An 18,554-nucleotide genomic window follows, 5' to 3' on the forward strand; every position below is an offset into this window, starting at 1 on the left:
TGTTATTTTAATGCAAATTCATTAACTTCAAAATCGATTCGGAGCGATTCTGCAATTTTCTGCTACATTACGGGTGTATGGTAGGCATTTTAACTGTGATACAGGCCTGTCAGATAATTCTAACTAAGCAGAGTGTAGTGAAATTAATAGCATTATTGTAGGCTTAAAGCTTGGAAACTAATGTAAATGTCAACAATACGGTGTGTCGATGTAACCATTTCGTAAATGTCCGATATCATATGTAATATCAACCCGTGCACGCACGGGTCAAAGTCTAGTTTTAGATAAAAATACATAGAGCATATCAAATAAAAAAATTATATACTTTTGTATGAAGCTTAAAAAATGTGATTCGAAACCATATTGTAATCCCTATGTTAATATCAAAACCCATTTGGTGAGAGTTCTATTAGATTTAATTTTTAGTAGATTTGGGCCAAGCGATGTGTTTTATAGAGAAATAAGTATCAATTCTTAGTAAGACAAACTGAATTTTCGATAATTTAAGCGAAAAGTAAGTTCATATATACATTATCTACATTTCACACGATTTGTCTGACGAGAATCAAAAATGAAAATAGTTTTCATTTTGTATTAATTAATTCTAACTATAGAAAGTAATTCAGTAACGCCCTTTTGTACAATTTGTTTTCAAGAATAAAACTATGAAGAACAATAAGGTTCCTTATATCACTGGAACTCCCTATCGTGAGACTAAAAAAAGGTTTTCAACATTTCCTCCTCGGGTTTCTGGTACAGCTTCAACGCGATACAAACTTCCTTATCAATATCAGGGTCAACAGGAAAAGCGTAATTATTTAAAAAGAAAGTTTCAAGTTATGTTTTTTGTTTTCTCTAAAATACCTTATTTAGTTTCATAGTTTGAATATATTGTACTAAATCAATGTAAATAATATCCTTTTTTATTAAAAAGAAAATTTTGTACTTTTTGTGGACAGATAATTAACATGTTTGCCCTTTTGTAACCAAGACGCCAAACCAATATAAATACATATTTTCATTATTTGGTATTAGTTACCCAGTGAAATAAAGAAGATTAATTTTCAATGTAAATTTTAATCAAAGTACTGATGCACTGACAGGAGTTGATTTTATTGATTGATTTTTTATTGTATGGATAAAAGCAATATTGAACTCTATAGTCTTGTTTAACCAGAGCCTTGGCTGACTCCAATAATCTCCGAGAATCAGAATAGAGACTCTCTGCTGGTCGGAGATTTACGAAGACAGCCGAGTGTCTGGTTGAACAAGACTATATTGAACTCTTGCGTAGGAATACATACAGCTACAAAATGTCTTTATTGTTCATACCATTTAAAATCTGACTATTTTCAAGGTATCTATAAATACGTTTGCTTGAAAAACAATGCTTCATCACACATTACATTAAATTCATCGATTATTTTCAAGAACAAAGTTTTGTCAGCAGTGATGATTTGTGCTTAGGTTCAAACACTGTTTCACTTTCGCTTTGCCAGAGTAACTGCATAGGAGAGTTGATTAACATCAACTCCCCAAAAAATCATTTAAATCGGGTGCTAGAATTGATAATTCCTTTAGATATAACAAACATTGTACAATACTTAAATTATTTTTTTTTATTAATAATTACATACATTTATGGACACTTCCTGAAATTTCACCGGAAATTTGTCTTATGTGCAGCAACCATTTTACCAACGTCTTTGAGCACATCTCCACCGTTTGTCCAGGGACGTCTGCATGTCGAGAAGCTTGTTGGGATACAGTTATCGAAAACTTCGACATCTCTCTTAGGTCTCTGTACACGTGACCTATACCTCTTTTTGCTCGGGTAGAGACTTGTCTCCAACATTACAGCTAATTTTGATTTACGCACCTTGCACATCCTCAACTTCCGCTTCTTGAGGGACACCGCAGCATGGTACAACCGATACCTATGTTCTATTCAAAACACGACGTAAAATACCCGTACAATAGTCAAGATACTTTTCTACACTGTGCACTTTGTTATAGCTGTAGGTTACATCAAGTCATACTCAAATGGACATCCCCATGTATATATGTTTCTGTTTTTGTTTTCTTTGTCATTTTTTTTTCTTAGATGCCAAGTGGCAATAGGGTAGTATAGTTTTTCTTTTCTTGTGTGTGTGTGTGTGTGTGTGTGTGTGTGTGTGTGTGTGTGTGTGTGTGTGTGTGTGTGTGTGTGTGTGTGTGTGTGTGTGTGTGTGTGTGTGTGTGTAATGATGTTTGTATATTGTTCTTTGTAAAATTTCATGCCACAATCTTCTAAGGGAGGAAATAAAGAAAGAATGAATATATGATTTTTTTGCTGATAATTAATGAAGTAAATATCAGCAAAAATTAGTAAAAAACAATCGGACTTTGAATGAGAATAAATCAAAACTTTGAAATTGCAAAGACCTGGGGTATCGCTTCAAAAAAATAAATTGTTAATGAACATAATAATCAACATAAATCATAAACCATTTTTAGATAACTGAGTGTACAAGATCTGCAAAGAATCTTTGCTTTCCATTTATAAAATGTATTTTTATTGAGCATATGAAAATAAGAAATATAGGAAAGACTGCCTACCAGCAGTTTAAGATCATGCATTCCTTACAAACAAGAATATAATAACCTGCCTTTCATGATAATACAGTACATCGCATATGGAGAAAAAAAATTACAATATATATCAGGTTTTTATAAACTAAAAATGTAACCTGTACACTATATATGTATATGTATATGAGTATATCAGAAAAAAAATATGTTGAACAAAAAAGATTTGCATATACGATATATATCAAGTTTTTATGAAATAAAGATGCTACATGTACACTGTACGTACGTTTATACATTATGTGTTTATCAGAAAAAAATGAAAAAAACCTTGCACTGATAATTTACAATACATCATCGTAGATACAAAGAAATATAATTTATGTGATTTTTTTTGGCCTACAAATATCAAAAGGTTTCACTACCATCTGTCAAAGTGTGTGTCCATGTTAGACACCCTTGGTATACAACTGAGAGACTGTCTCCCTCGGGATTGACTTGTTTATTCTAAATTTTGAACTCTACAGAACATATTATATTTGTAAATTTTGAATGCAATACATGAGAGGAAGATATTATAAAGCTTTGTTGTTTCGTTATCATGAACAAAAAAACCAACAATGACATTTTGTCAAACAATAATAAAATTTAGGCATTGGCTTGCCATATGCCAGTCATGTTTTACATTTACATAATCAAAAATTAGATGCTGTGCATTTTCTATCTCGGTTCTACATATTTTGCATTTGTTGTTTACCCTTTTATTCCACATTTTTAATTTTGTTGGAATATATTGATTTCCAAACTTCCTTATCTGAGATTTGGAAATCCCTACCAAGCTTTCCTTGTGAAACTGTACTATGAAATTTGAGCTTTACAAGCTTTAAATAAAAACATTTATGCATTGACGTAGTTAAACAATAAAGTGTTTGGATCGCATCAAAGTTTGAAATTTTTTGTTCTGAAATGTGACAAAAAGTGGCCTAAACTGAGACAATATCCCACAAATGCACAAATTTAGACAGCTTGAAAAAAACTTCGGGTCAGGGGCAATAAAGATTAATCAACCAGATGAGGGGGACTTTTTTTTTATGATATTCGCCAATTAATGAATATTGTAAAAATATTTCGTAGAAATTCACGTGCAAAGGGCGTGGGCCGCGAATGCTTTAATAATTTCTTTTCTTCAAATTCTGTTCTAACTTGACGAACCTGATTTTAATCTCTACTTCAACTAATATTTATGATATTGCTAAATTTTTTAATCGTATTGAGTAATAAAGTATGTCAGCGGTATTCAATTAAAAGAGTAGAATATGTTTTGACCAAGACCACTTGAACTGCAAAACAATAATCAACAAAACAAACACAACACAAAAATACACAATTGACCCCCCCCCCCCAAAAAAAAAGGAAAAAGAAAAAAAAGAGCACACACACACCCCGGATATTATATGAATATATAGTCTTGTCTTTTACTTCCCAGTTCTCATAATATGAATGTGCCAGGAAAATGAATGTTTGTGTTTGTATATTTGTGGCAAGTTTGTTTAAAGAATGTATTTTTGCTGGTGAGTACTTCATTTATAATCCAAAAGTTTGTATTACTGAAATACTAATATTACTGCTGTTAAATTTTGACAATTTGTAAATGTTTTTGATATTGTTTTCCAATCAATATATTTTCATTAAGATATTTGAAATGATTATTTTATATTTTTCTAAGAAAACTCTATATCATGATATTTTTTTACCAAAATAATCATGATGACAACCGTTCCATTTCATTTGTCATTTCAATAAAAGTATATCAGTTCTAAACATTTCACGCTTAGCAACACAAAATAAGTGTCAAAATATGTTGAGTTGACTTCACAGCTGCCAAATTGAGAACATTTTCATGGCTTTTTAAAAAATAATCTCAGCAATCCATTGAAACCCACTCTATAAATTGTCACTTTTTCATAGCAGTGATGTGATTTTTTCCCATTTAAACGTGCAAATCATTTGAAAGATATATATCCTTCAAAGTTTGAAGATCCACCAATTAATAAAAAAAGGAACTAATTTTAATGCAAAGGTTGCATGATCTTCATAGCCTTTTTGATTCGATATTGTGAATTAGATGATTTAGCAGGTGCGTTGACTACTTCGGGCATGCATACTCATACATTGGCACACTATTACTATAAATACGAAATATGGTGGGGGGGGGGGAATTGTTTTTTTTGGTTTTGTGTTTGTTTTCTTGAAATCATTTTTGGGAGTTGATTTTAACAAACCGAAAGTGAAACAGTGTTACGACCTCAGCACAAATCATTGCTGCTGACAAGACTTAGTTCTTGAAAATAATTGTAAATTCGATGTAATGTAGATACATTCGATGTAATGTATGCTAAAGCATTGTTTTTCAAGGAAACTTGAAAATAGTCAGATTTCAAATGGTACGAACAATTTAAGTATTTTTTTGTAGTCGTATGTATTCCTACGCCAGAGTTCAATTTAGTCTCGTTCAACTCGACGCTCGGCTGTCTCCGTAAATCCTTGTCGAAGATTTACGGTGTCAGTCGAGTGTTTGGTTGAACGAGACTATAGAGTTCAATATTGGTTGGATCCATACAATTTTCGAGAAATATTTCTATTACTGATACATAGTTTGATTGAATTAATTTTATCTTTAAATATTATTTAACATGATTCATATAAGGGTTTCTCGACATTCTTGTCGAATTTAAAAAGTACAAAAATTCATTTCTAAAAATGTGCGTAATTCAAATTAGAAACTACATGGACTTGTCATGCAAAATAACATATCATTGATTTCAAAATAAATAAACATAAACAAAATCAACTCCTGTCAGTTCTTCAGTACTTTGATTTCAATTAGGCCTGCATGTGTTGAAGCTGCTTGGTCCGATTTTTTGAGTAGTACAGTATCAAAATTTTTTCCATACAAGTCAATTATCTTAGAAGGTTATGAACTTTCTCCTATTTACACCAGCAGAATCGGTCTCCTTTCAAAATTAGAAACTTTCAGAGTATATGAAAATAATTTCTTTTTGGGCAAACGAAAAAACAAACCAAAATGCATCATGGGAATGTTTAGAAAAGGAAACTATGGCTTTATCCCTCGAATGATTGGGTTTATTAAACCCGCATGTTATGCATCGATTGTAAACAAAGCAAAGTTAAAAAAAAAATGTTAGAGAACAAATTGTACACTTTTTTTTTAATTTGCTTGACCTTGTGACCTTTATTTATAACGATGTCAAAGTCGTAATTTTTACAACCATACTGGTCTCCACGTCAGGGGCGAATTTCAACAAGAGACGAAATAACGCGATACCCTTTTATGTCGGTTGTATCGCTTACAAATTATGCACATATTTTTTTCATTGAAATTTGGCTAAATTGACCTGGAAAACTACTCCAATGTCTATTAATATACACATACTTAGCATAACCATCGTTTAAAAGCGGACCAAACAGCTTTAATAAACGACGTTAAAAAAAGTTGTTTGGAAATTTTTCTACGAGATATTTTACAGGTGCATCCAATTTTAGGTTATCAGTACCGATTACGCCTAGTATTTTTTTTTTTCGTTTAGGCGTTTAATTTCTTTACCTTCTAGGATCAGACATCGGATCGCCTAACTCTTCATAAAACATATCATACAATCTTTCGTTTAAAAAAATTGATATAAATATCACTTTTTAATCTGTTCAGCTATCTGTTGTAACTCTGATTGTTCTCCTCTTGTACTTGTTTCAATGAAAGTGGTGTCTTCAACATACTTGACATTCAGAACAATAGTTTGAACGTTGGCCACTATACTTCTGAGCCACTCATTGTTCCTTGATTTAGATATAATATAATTAAGTTAAAACTATTTAAAGAAACAGCACTACAATTTTATGCATAAGAGCGCACTAAAGAAGGACAATAGAAAATAACCAAAAAAAGAAGAGAAAAGGGTTATGAAACTTAAAATTTATAAACCTAATTTTTTGGATATTTGCAAATTTTACTTTTTCAACGACTGTATTTTTGTATACATCTTTTGTCAACATCTGAATTTGGTGCAACAAATTCACCTCCTGATCTGAGTACATGAAGACCGCTATTTAAATTTGGAGGAACAGATTCAAACATACTAACAATGTTGTCTTTCGATGCTGTGTAACTACACTGTAACAGGCTTGTTTTCCTTGATCAAATATGCACCTCCTTTGCTTCAAAAAATGGCTTAAAAAGAAAATCTGACGACAACAAATTAGTTTTCAACTGATACATAACGTAAAAACATATTGTAAAGACAAGCAAACGTAACACTCTTGACTATCAGAACTTCGTTACCTTCTCTTTACTGGTCATTTTTACTTTTCTCAATAAAAATCTTTACATACTTTTCTTTAACCAAAATATTATTACATTTTAAAGAGCTTATCTCAGAGAATCAAATCTTAAAAATCCAGCAAATCCAAATGATATCATAACTGAGTTTCTTAAAATCAAAACATCATTTGTATCTTCATTCAATGAATATAAATTCTGTAAAATTTCATTGTCTACCGGATCCTTCCTATGCACAGGTTTTGCGGATAATCCTTCTGCAGAATCTTGGAGCGATTTTACGACTGAATTATCTGCGGGATCATCTAGACCACATAAATTAGGCATTCGTTTGATTGAGTAAATTGTTGAATTCAAAGTGGAATAAGATACATAACGCACCATGCACAGACTTTGCTGGTGATTGATTTCACAAATAATTATTTTATTATGCAAATAAATACAAAATAGGATTGGACATCGGGCTATGCCTTTTTTACTCCTCTTCCCAAGGATCAAATATCAACTGATATTTCAGTTACATATGAATGATATAATAAAAATAGTTATAGAATATAAGAAGTTCATAATTAAACATGAAACATGTTATTGCATTTAAGAAGTGGGATTTCATGTAGGATTAAGAACAGAGAGAAAGAAAATAAGAAAAAAAAATAACAAAACAAAAAAAACAAAGAATAAAATACAATAAATCAGAACAAAACAAAAACAAAACAAAAAAAAATGGAAAAAAATAATAACAACCAGACTTTTGTTGCTATAGCAACAACAAAACCTTCCGTTTCTCATATATTAATCGGTACAAAAAATCCATTTCTCCTTTAAAAGAAAATGAATACAATATATACTGTAAAGGAATTCCCAAGAAATTATTTCTAAGTTAAACAAAACAAAAAGACAAAATGTCAATAATTGAGTACTTTCTGTGACGACCGGAAGTTACTCCAGACCATTCAGAACATAGTAAACATATCTTCATATACTGTCTTGTCTTTCCTCAAATTTTGGATGTTCAAGTTTTTGCTAGTTATAATATCTCATTAGAAAAGAATATTGTCTCGACACCGAAAACGGACAAATGGAAGTGATTTAGGAAATTAAAAGTTGATATTTATAGTATATTTACCTACGGGACATTACTGTTCATCACACTGAGTAAAATGTTTTAAAAAATCTGAAGTTAAAAAAATAAGTCTTCTGCTTGAACGCTTCGAGTGAGAAATGGAAGTGACGTACGACAAAATGAAACCCGTTAAACACATGTCCAATAAAATGTCCATTATCCATATAAATTTTGTGTCATGATCTCTCTCATAAGATCAGTCTCTGAGATCTTGTGTGTACTTTGTTTTTAAAACAAGAAGCCTATATGAGATTTGAAATGTCTCACCGTAAGTAGAATTGTTTTTGTTTTTTATTATCTGTTGATGACCTTTTGTATTTCTTTGGCTAAAATGTTACTTTCATGCTAAATAACCAAAATATTTTTAAAATATAAAAATTGGGTGTACTTCCTGTGACGACCGGAAGTTACGCCGGATAAAACGAAATAGTGTTCACATCTACATACACAGGTCTATAATCCCACAAAGTTTGATTGTTCAAGTTGTTACCATTTTTGAGATCTCGTCGAAATAAGGTTTTTTGTCTCGGGACAGGAAACGGACAAACGGAAGTTCTCAATGTAAATTGTATTCAAAATCTCTTGTACACTTGACTTTTGTACATTATTGTTTATTTAACTAACTGAAATATAAAAGGAAAACAGTTAAACTGATAAACAACTCGATCTGTATGAACTCTTCCTGTGTGGACCGGAAGTGACGGAAGACAACATGAAACTGGTTAAACACATCTTCAATAGAATGTCTATCATCCATAAACGTTTCGTGTCTTGATCACTTATAGTTTCTGAGATCTTGCGGGTACAAAATGTGTTTTAAAAAAACTACCTGAGATAATTGAAATATATCACCGGAAGTAGATTTTTTTGGTTGATTTGACATTGCGTTTATAACCTATGTATAGATTTATACTTTAATATTTATTCTATAGAAAAGGAATTTAATGTGAAAAATAAAAAATTTTGAGGTGCATACGGTGACGACCGGAAGTTACGACGAACAAAACAAAAAAATGTAAACTCATCTACATTAATAGATCTATCATCCTACAAAGTTGATTTGTTTAAGTCATTACTGTTTTTGAGATTTAGAGGAGTCAATGTAAGTTAGTATTTGTTAAACACTAGAAAAGAAGATTTTATAACCTATCACTTTATCTAAAATTGTCAAGGAAAAACAATTTTACTTATACACAACATGATTTGTTTGAACTCTTTCGGTGTGGACCAGAAGTGACGGTCGACAAATTAAAAGCAGTTAAACACATCTTCATTCGAATGTCTATCATCCATGAAAGTTTTGTGTCTTGATCATTAACAGTTTTTGAGATCTTGTGTTCATCGTCCGTTTCCTGTCCCGCGACGAAAAGCTTGTGGCATCGAGATCTCAGAAACAATTAAGACTTGAACATCCAAACTTTGTACGATGATAGACTTATTGTTGTAGATGTGTGTAAACTATTTTGTTTTGTTCGTCACAACTTCCGGTCGTCACCGGCAGCTCTTCCAAAATTATTTTATTTTACGTATTTTATTTATTTTACATAAATTGAATGTGATAGTATAATTTCTTACATGTGTCATCTATGCGATGTTAAATTTAAAATATTCTACTTCCGGTGAGATATTTCAATGATCTCAGGTAGCTTTTTTAAAACAAATTTTGTTCCCACGAGATCTCAAAAACTAGTGATTAAGTCCACACTGGTAGAGTTCAAACAAATCATAATGTTTATGAATTTAACTGGTTTTTTTTTATAATTTAAATAAATTGATAGGAAATAAAGTCCTGTTTTCTAATGTTTAACAAATACTAACTTTTATTTTCATTGAGCACTTCCCTGTCCCGAGACAAAATACTTTGACTCCACGAGATCTCAAAAACGGTAATGACTTTAACTATCAAACTTTGTGAGACGATAGATCTATGTATGTAGATGAGTTAACATTTTTTCGTTTTGCTCGGCGTAACTTCTGTTCGTCACCGGAAGCACTTCAAAAAATATGTTTTTACGTATTTAATTTATTTTCCGTAGAATAAAGACATTAGTATAAATCTTTACATATGTCATCCATGCAATGTGAAATAACCAAAAATAATCTACTTCCGGTGAGATATTTGGATTATCTCAGGGAGTTTTTTTCAAACATATTTGTACCCGCAAGATTTCAGAAACTGTAAGTGATCAAGACATGACACTTTCACTGATTATAGACATTTGATTGAAGATAAGTTTCAACAGTTTCATTTTGTATTCCGTCACTTCCGGTTCACAACGGAAGAGTTCAAACAAATCAAACTGTTTATTCTTTTAACTGTTTTCATCTGATAGTTTTATTTACTTCGATGAATGATAATAAAAGATAGGCAAGTAAACAAGAAATAGTAAATTTAATTTTCATTGAGATATTCCGTTTGTCTGTTTCCTGCCCCGAGACAAAAAACTTTATTTCAACGAGATCTCAAAAACAGTAACAACTTTAACAACTAAACTTTGTGGGATGATAGACCTATGTTTGTACATGTGTATACTCTATTTTGTTTTATCCGGCGTGACTTCCGGTCGTCATAGGAAGTTAACCAAAATTTGAGTTATTAAAACTTTTTTTATTATTTAGCATGGAAGTAACCTTTTAGCAATAGAAATACAAAATGTCATCTTCTCATGGTTTAATAAACGAGAAAATTCTACTTCGGGTGAGACATCTCAAACTTCTCACTGGTAGCTTTCTTTGATAAAAATGTTGTACCCGCGAGATCTCAGAAACTGTAAGAGATCAAGATACATAACTTATATGGATGATAGACATTTGATTAAACATGTGTTTAACGGGTTTTTTATTTGATCGTCCGTCACTTCTCACTCGAAGCGTTCAAGCAAAATAATTTTTTTTAAAGTTTATACATTTTTTTTTACATTTTACTCAGTGTGATGAACAGTAACGTACCGTAAGTAAATGTACAAAAATATCAACTATACATTTCTCTTTCACTTTTGTTTGTCCATTTCTAGTCCAGGGACAAAACCTTTTCTATACGAGATCTCATAACTAACGAAAACTTGATAATCCAAACTTTTAGGAAAGACAGAACAATGTATGAAAATATGTTTACTATGTTATGTTTGATCCGGCATATCTTCCGGTCGTTAGAGAAATTACTGGAAAAGTTCTTTACAGAATATATAGCATTCATTTTCTTTTTACAAGAGGAATGCATTTTTGTAACAGATTGATACACGTGAAATAGAAGACCTTTTTGTTGCTATAGCAACAAGAGTCTAGTTATACAAGATAATTAATATTTAATATAATACACCTATTCTTATTAGGTTCTTAGCGTAAAATAATCCCACTTGATAACCGCACAACTAAGTTCTGTATTGTTTGAATTAATGTAGTGTAATGATTTTACTTCCGGATTGAAAGGTATCATGTGTTTAACCAATCAGATGCCTCCATTTTTGACCAATCAGTGATAATCAGTATACCCAATAGAAATCATGCATGATTAGACCAATCAGTGAGAACTTGCAGGGTATATATATACAGCCACTCTATCATTCTGAGAGTTTTTCAATCTGTGAACGACTCAACCGGTCTTCTGGCGAAACTCTTCGGTTAGAGTTCTACAGAACAGGGATTTGAGCTGTGTCGGAAAGCAACAGAATTGTTAGCTAGACCATTCAGTTCTTTACCCTGCTTCTGTAACTTGTGTCTTAGTGACTTGATAGTGTCTTTGTGATTTCGATTGTGTCTTGGTGACTTTCGACTGACCGTGTATTGGTGAATTGATAGTGGTTGTGTAGCACAGTGGTAGCAAACAGAATTGTTTGTTTAAATCCACAGTCTACGGATAGTTGATTATAGGTTAATTTTGTATTTTGATTCTTGTTAGTTGTTCTACAATCAAATAGCCAAGGTAGGCCTTAGGTAAATCTTATTATTACTGCGTGTTCTATTGGCAGTTGAAGTCTTCGATGCATTTGTTGATTCTTACTTGATTCTTAGGAAGGAAACCTAAGCGAACTCACTTATAAACTGATTATTTTATTTGAAAAACCGTTACAGTACCATGAACTACGAATGAAATCATTGCCTGACGTCATGACGTCATGCATATCTTAGGTTTAAAAGTTGCATTCTCCGAAACAGTGCAGGCAATTTGTCAAGCAAAATCATGATATTTCACAAAAACGATTAACCGATGCATGTTAAAGATGAATGTAATAACAACAGCAAGCAAGAGTTTTCAAGTAAAAGGGACGTTCACCATGCAGTGCACGTGTGTACTCCTGATTTAAAAATAGATCAACATTCCACTATATTTGAACGGTGAAAAGGGGGGGGGGGTCATCGCAATAAGTTGTAACATATTGTCTATTATGGTACAATGTAAGTAGTAATTGGTGTTGGATTATCATTATTACAAGAGAATCATCAGTTTGGATTTAAAAAAATATATATTAATACAGCTGGAATGTTTACTGGAGGAACTAAATCGCCGAAGCGGGGTGTGACCCGATTTTCGTTCAGTTGGGCGATTTCATTAATCTTCAAAAGGGATCATTACTCGTGTGTCTTACTAAATGTACATTACTACATTAATTAATTACTAATCAAGTGTGTTTCTAAATTCGTTAAATTCCTTCCAAAACATCCGATCTAAAGTATAATATACATGTATGTAGCTGTTACAAAACAAATGTCAAAAAATTTATCTGACCCCCTCCCCATAGATCTCTGCCAATGGATGAGTTCATTCGTTGCGTGAACGGTAATAACAGGATTTTGCGCCATAAAGTCTCATTCATAGTTTTGGCGCACCGATTAGTTGACTTGCGTTGGGACCATGCGAATGTATTGTAACGTGTCGCGGCCTCGACCAGGCGTCTCGGTCCGTACACGGTTCACCCGAGTTTAATAGGGAATGCAGACACTTGCCAAGTGCCTCTATGATGTACAGAAAAGCTTTAATTCAAAATATACAGATATAGGTTAACCACTGCCTTGTGGTAATTCTCAATATATACAGATATATATATATGCCACTGCCTTGTGGCTATTTCTATGTTTGTCAACCGCCCTTGCCACCTGGCAAGGCAACTTGTCGCTCAGCCACTTGGTAATGCAAGTTGGTCACTCAATCTGGCTATGCCACTTGGCCTATCAATTTGTCATTCGAAGAACCTGACTTAATCCTACTTTAATTAACCAATGTTTCCTACTTACAGAATTCACGGCTGTGAAATTCTACAATACAGTAATTCGTACTCAGGGATTACTTTACGTATGAGTCTTCTCTACAGACTATACAACATCAACCAACCAAACTAGCAACACCATCTGGCTCTTAAACCAATTGCATTGTATCTAACACAAGTGTTTAAGAACATCCAAACATACTCTCTCGATTTATAAGTCTATCTGACTAAAAAAGAAACTACAATGACTGTTTTTGTTGTTTTGTTTTTATATAATAAAAATACTTGAATAACTCTTTTAATCATTTGACATTTTAATTACACTATTTACAATAATTACTGATAATAAAAATACAAATAAGGGAAGATAACTCTTTCAACCGTTTCACTTCCCTCCCCTTAAGAATATGCGTCCCGCATGATTCTACTGTCAGAACAAACAATAAGGAAATAAAAATTAACAAGTCAATATGCCGATGATCTACAGCATCTTTTCCCTCTTCACAGTGATTGTCTTGCGTCCGTGCTCCCGGACAATGGTTGTTGTCTTGATCGACTTGGTATATACAACTGAGTCTGTCTGAACAGCCTTATCTGCAACTTTGCACGTGGGGTCATTTGTCTTGTCATCCAGCCTCGGTGTCTTACAACGGTCAGGTGTATACACGGGCATGGGTTGAGTCCTCTTTCTAACAGTAGGGTCGACGGCTTTCTCACAGGGTGAAGGTCCACTGGTAGCTATACAATCTCTAGGTTCTTTGTTACTGGTACCCGGTTCTTCGTCAATGGTAATGTCGGGTTCCTGTGAGAGCCACTCCTCTTCATCTGAAGACTCGTCCTCGTGGAGATCTTTAGATAAACTATCTTCACTGGATTTAATACCCTCTGCATTATCAGACTGTTGGCTGCCTTGACCTCTCTCAACTTCGTCTGGATGGTTTCTCTTAAGATGCCGTATGTAGTTGACTTTCTTATCTGTCGAATAATCACATCGTCTACAAAAGTGTCTGGTTTCATAACACTCGGCCATATGGTCTTTCCATTCCGAGTGACATCTACTTTTAAAGGAACAGAATGGACATTTCTTCAGCTGTTCTGCACTGGTAGTCTTCGTCTTCGCCATTTCTCTACAACAGAAAAAAAACTTGTTGTAAAGACAATTTACCACTGGACATAATCTTGCAGCCATTTAGGCTGTCTTCTAATTCTAGAACCACCCGTTGCACCCAAATTAACATCATTGTCAATCTCATCTGTTTCAGGCCCTTCATCAATTATAACATCTGCCTTGACGTTGCTTGTAGCAGATTGGTTAGTTTCTACCTGAGAACTAGCCTCTTCAACAACCTCTTCTCTTAACACCTGGTCACGCTTTAGTCGTAACCTGTCAACATGCACAACTTGTGGTTTGCCACGTTGTCCACAATCAACCTTGTAGGTTAAGTCTGTCAGTTTTCTGAGTACTTTAAATGGACCTTGCCAGTAACTAGTGAACTTCGGGGACCTTCCGACCTTTCTGATAGGAAAGTAAACATAAACTTGATCGTCTGACTTTAACTTTTGCCATGATAGTTTCTGGCCGTGGTACCTTTTCTGTCTCACCATAGCTGTGTTTATGTTCTCTCTGACATACTTGTGAGCCTCCTCCATTGTCTCTTTGAGTTGCCATGCCCACTTGTTGCTTGGAATATATTTAACTTCCGTTGGCATCTCGTACATAATGTCCAGCGGTGTAGTCACCTCTCTACCAAGCATCATGAGGTTTGGTGTGAACCCTGTGGTCTCATGTACTGATGATCTGTATGCCTATCCCAGTCAGAATGGTGATCATTTACGTAGGCACTAAGCATCGTCACAAGTGTCTTATTAAAACGTTCCACCATCCCATCACTTTGTGGGTGATAAGGGGTGGTACGTGTCTTCTTTATGTGTAGGACATGACACATCTCGGAGAACAGTTCGCTCTCGTACTGGCGACCCTGGTCAGAATGGATTATGGAGGGTGTTCCATATCGTACAACAACTTCCTCAACTATAATTCTAGCAACGGTTGCAGCTTCCATGTTTGGCATGGCAAAACTCTCCGTCCATTTAGTCGGAAATGACTAGAATATATTTATTGCCGTTTTCAGTCAACGGAAGTTCACCCAAGATGTCAGTCGCAATTCTGTCCATGGTAATCCCACTTTTTACAAGTTTCATTGGTGCTCGCTTCCTCATTTGTGGACTCTTTCTCTTAGAGCACTTTTCACAGCCAGCTATGTAGGTTCTAGTGTCAGCTTGTAAACCTGGCCAATAGTATTTCTGTCGAACGCGGGCTAGTGTCTTGGTAACACCCAAATGTGCAGCAGTCTTCATATCATGGCAATATTGCAAAACAGTTCTGCGTTCGCTTCGGGGTATCATTGCTTGTAGACAAGATGCTTTTCCATTGCCAGCATCATACCTCCGGTATAAGATACCATTTTCTACCACAAGGCTATCCCACTGAGACCAAAGAGATCTCAAAACATATCCAAGACCACTTATATCCTCGTATGCAGGTTTGCTTGTACTTTCCAACCAGCTCTTTACTTGCTTCAATTCATGGTCTTTATTTTGTACTTCCCTGATGTTGAGACATAAATTTTTGCTTTCAGAAGCTAACTTAACAACATTGACATGACTCTTTGGTGACTTATCTTTTGGTTTGCCTAAAACACTTTGCTTTTGCGAGTGATTTGATGGATCATATCCACACTGTCTACATGGTAACCTACTTAATGCATCTGCATTTTTGTGCTGAAGCCCCGGCCTATGTTGTATTTTGAAATCAAAGGCACTTAATGTCTCTAGCCATCTGGCAAGCTGACCTTCGGGGTTTTTGAAGTTAAACAACCATCTTAGTGAACCATGGTCGCTATGAACCAAAAACTCTTTTCCATACAAGTAGTGCTTGTAATGTTTTATAAAATGAACTACTGCCAAGAGTTCCTTTCGTGTGACACAGTATCTACGCTCGCATTTTGTCAGCGTTCTACTTGCATAGGCTATGACACATTCTTTCCCATCTATGTTCTGTGACAACACCGCTCCTATTGCTTGGTCACTTGCATCAGTATCAAGTATAAATGGGACTTTAAAATCTGGGTGAGCCAATATAGGGGAGTTAATCAAGTGGCTTTTTAACTTTTCAAATGCTTGTTGACATTCCTTTGTCCATGCAAATGATTTTCCTTTCTCAGTCAGGGAGTGAAGACATCTGGCAACAGCAGAGAAGTTTTTGATAAACCTGCGATAATAGCCACACAAACCCAAGAATGACCTTATCTCAGTGACGTTTGATGGTACAGGCCACTCTTTCACTGCAGCTATTTTGCTTGGATCTGTGGCGACACCTTTTTCAGAAATGACATGGCCAAGATAAGTAACTTCTTTGGCGAACAGGAAACACTTTTTGGCCTTCAATTTCAAATTGGCTTTCTGTAGCCTTTCAAAAACTTTACCCAGGTTTTCCAACATATTTTCGAAAGTCTTACCAGTGACAATGATATCGTCAAAGTAGACTAAACAAATGTCCCATTGTAAACCCGCTAACACGCTTTCCATGAGGCGTTCGAATGTAGCTGGAGCACAACTCAAGCCAAAAGGCATTACATTAAACTCAAAGAGACCTCGCCTCGTTGCAAATGCCGTTTTGGGTTTGTCTGCACTCTCCATTTCTACTTGCCAGTAGCCCGAACAAAGGTCAAGTGTAGAAAACCAAGTTGACCCAGACAACTGGTCTAAGGATTCATCGATCCTCGGGAGAGGATATGCATCTTGAACGGTGCAGCTGTTGAGGCGTCTATAGTCCACACAGAACCTATATGAGCCATCTTTCTTCTTAACCATGACAATAGGTGAGGACCATGGGCTATTGGATGGTTTGATGACGTCTCTCTCCAGCATGTCATCTAATGTTTTATCTGCTTCCTCTGTCAAGTGAGCGGGTGCCCTCCTTGGATGCTGTTTGATAGGACGACTATCACCAGTATTGATGTGATGCTTGACAACACCTGTTCTGCCCAAGTCAAAATTGTTTTCTGCAAACAAAGAGGTGTACTGTAATAAAAATGCTTTTACCTCTTTATGTTGTTCGGGAGTTAGAGTGTCTACTGTCTTCTGCAACATTTCTGCCAGATCCTTCCGCAGCATGGTTGCACTCTGGTGATCTTCATCTGACAACATATTCTGTACTGTATTCACTTCAGAAAGCTGTCCTACTGTGGTTCCTGAATAAATGATTTTCGATTCTTGTTCCGTATTCATGAGTCTTACGGGAACAGTTTCTCCAGGAGAAACAACTGACCTTGCAGTCAAAGCAACTTGCCTTCCAACAATGTGGTCACAAGATGGAATATGTGAACCTATTGGCACACAAACTTTGCCGGGTATTATGACCTCACTTCTTGGCGGAATGCTAACTGTTTTGGCAGCTGTTATCCTAAAACAGCCAAGGAACCCCTCTATCGCCATTTGCTTCTCATGCCCCTTGATGATGAGTGTCTCATTGTTGACATCAACTGAACACTTGTTTTTCTTCATAAAATCAAGGCCTAAAATACCGTCAATCTTCAGATTTGCAATTATAGCATCATTGTAGCATGTCACCTGGTCAACACAAATGTTGAACTCTGCTTTCCCATGCACGGAAAGTGGGGTACTATTAGCTGCCCATATTGTTTGAGATACTTCTCGCAAGTTAGGTCTTATTGCCACTGGTAACTTTTTGTATAGAGTTTCTGATACCAGTGTTACAGTAGCACCTGTGTCAACAAGAAACTTTGCCTTTTCTCCCTGTACCTGAACTTCTACATACAGTCCACATTCCTCAACTGATGAGCCAAGGCCAACTGACACATTTGGTCTTCTCGCTGCATTCTTATCACCTTGTGCATCATCTTTCTGGCCTTTATCAAGACTGTCATGTTGTTTCCGTCTTCTGTGTAGCTCAGGGCAGTTACGTCTAAAATGTCCTGTCTGCTTGCATTCATAGCACCTGCGCTCTTGATTGTTGTTATTTGCACGGTCACTTCGAAACCATCTGTCATCATTATTCTTTTGCCTAGAGCTTCTTAATTCTTTCAGTTCTTCTGTAATGCACGTCATTCCTTCTTCTACTGACTTCATCCAGGTTTCAAGCTTGATATCAACATTGATACCATTTAGCTGGGGTTGTTCATCTGCAATAGCTGTCCTCAAGTGTCCTCTGAGTTCTCTATCTCGTTTTTCAACTTTGTTATATGCCTCCAGTTCTACAGCAAGGCTAATGGCTTCATTTAGA

The 18,554-nt window shown here is 34.9% G+C and overlaps 2 protein-coding genes and 1 long non-coding RNA gene across 5 annotated transcripts in view; 2 read left to right on the forward strand and 1 right to left on the reverse strand.

The window, feature by feature from the left end:
- Positions 1-18,554, reverse strand: part of LOC105325111 (beta-1,4-N-acetylgalactosaminyltransferase bre-4) — a 174,175-nt gene that overhangs the window by 57,724 nt on the left and 97,897 nt on the right. The gene's annotated exons all lie outside the window — the stretch shown is intronic.
- LOC105329774 (uncharacterized) overlaps positions 1-18,554 on the forward strand; it is a 189,481-nt gene that overhangs the window by 44,335 nt on the left and 126,592 nt on the right. The window lies entirely within an intron of this gene.
- Positions 4,077-18,554, forward strand: part of LOC136271318 (uncharacterized) — a 48,899-nt gene continuing 34,421 nt past the window's right edge. The window contains exon 1 of the long non-coding RNA XR_010709235.1: positions 4,077-4,139. This is a non-coding gene — a long non-coding RNA (uncharacterized lncRNA). The remainder of the gene's footprint in view (positions 4,140-18,554) is intronic.

Source organism: Magallana gigas, chromosome 9 (assembly GCF_963853765.1).
Source record: "Magallana gigas chromosome 9, xbMagGiga1.1, whole genome shotgun sequence".
NCBI classification, from domain to species: domain Eukaryota; kingdom Metazoa; phylum Mollusca; class Bivalvia; order Ostreida; family Ostreidae; genus Magallana; species Magallana gigas.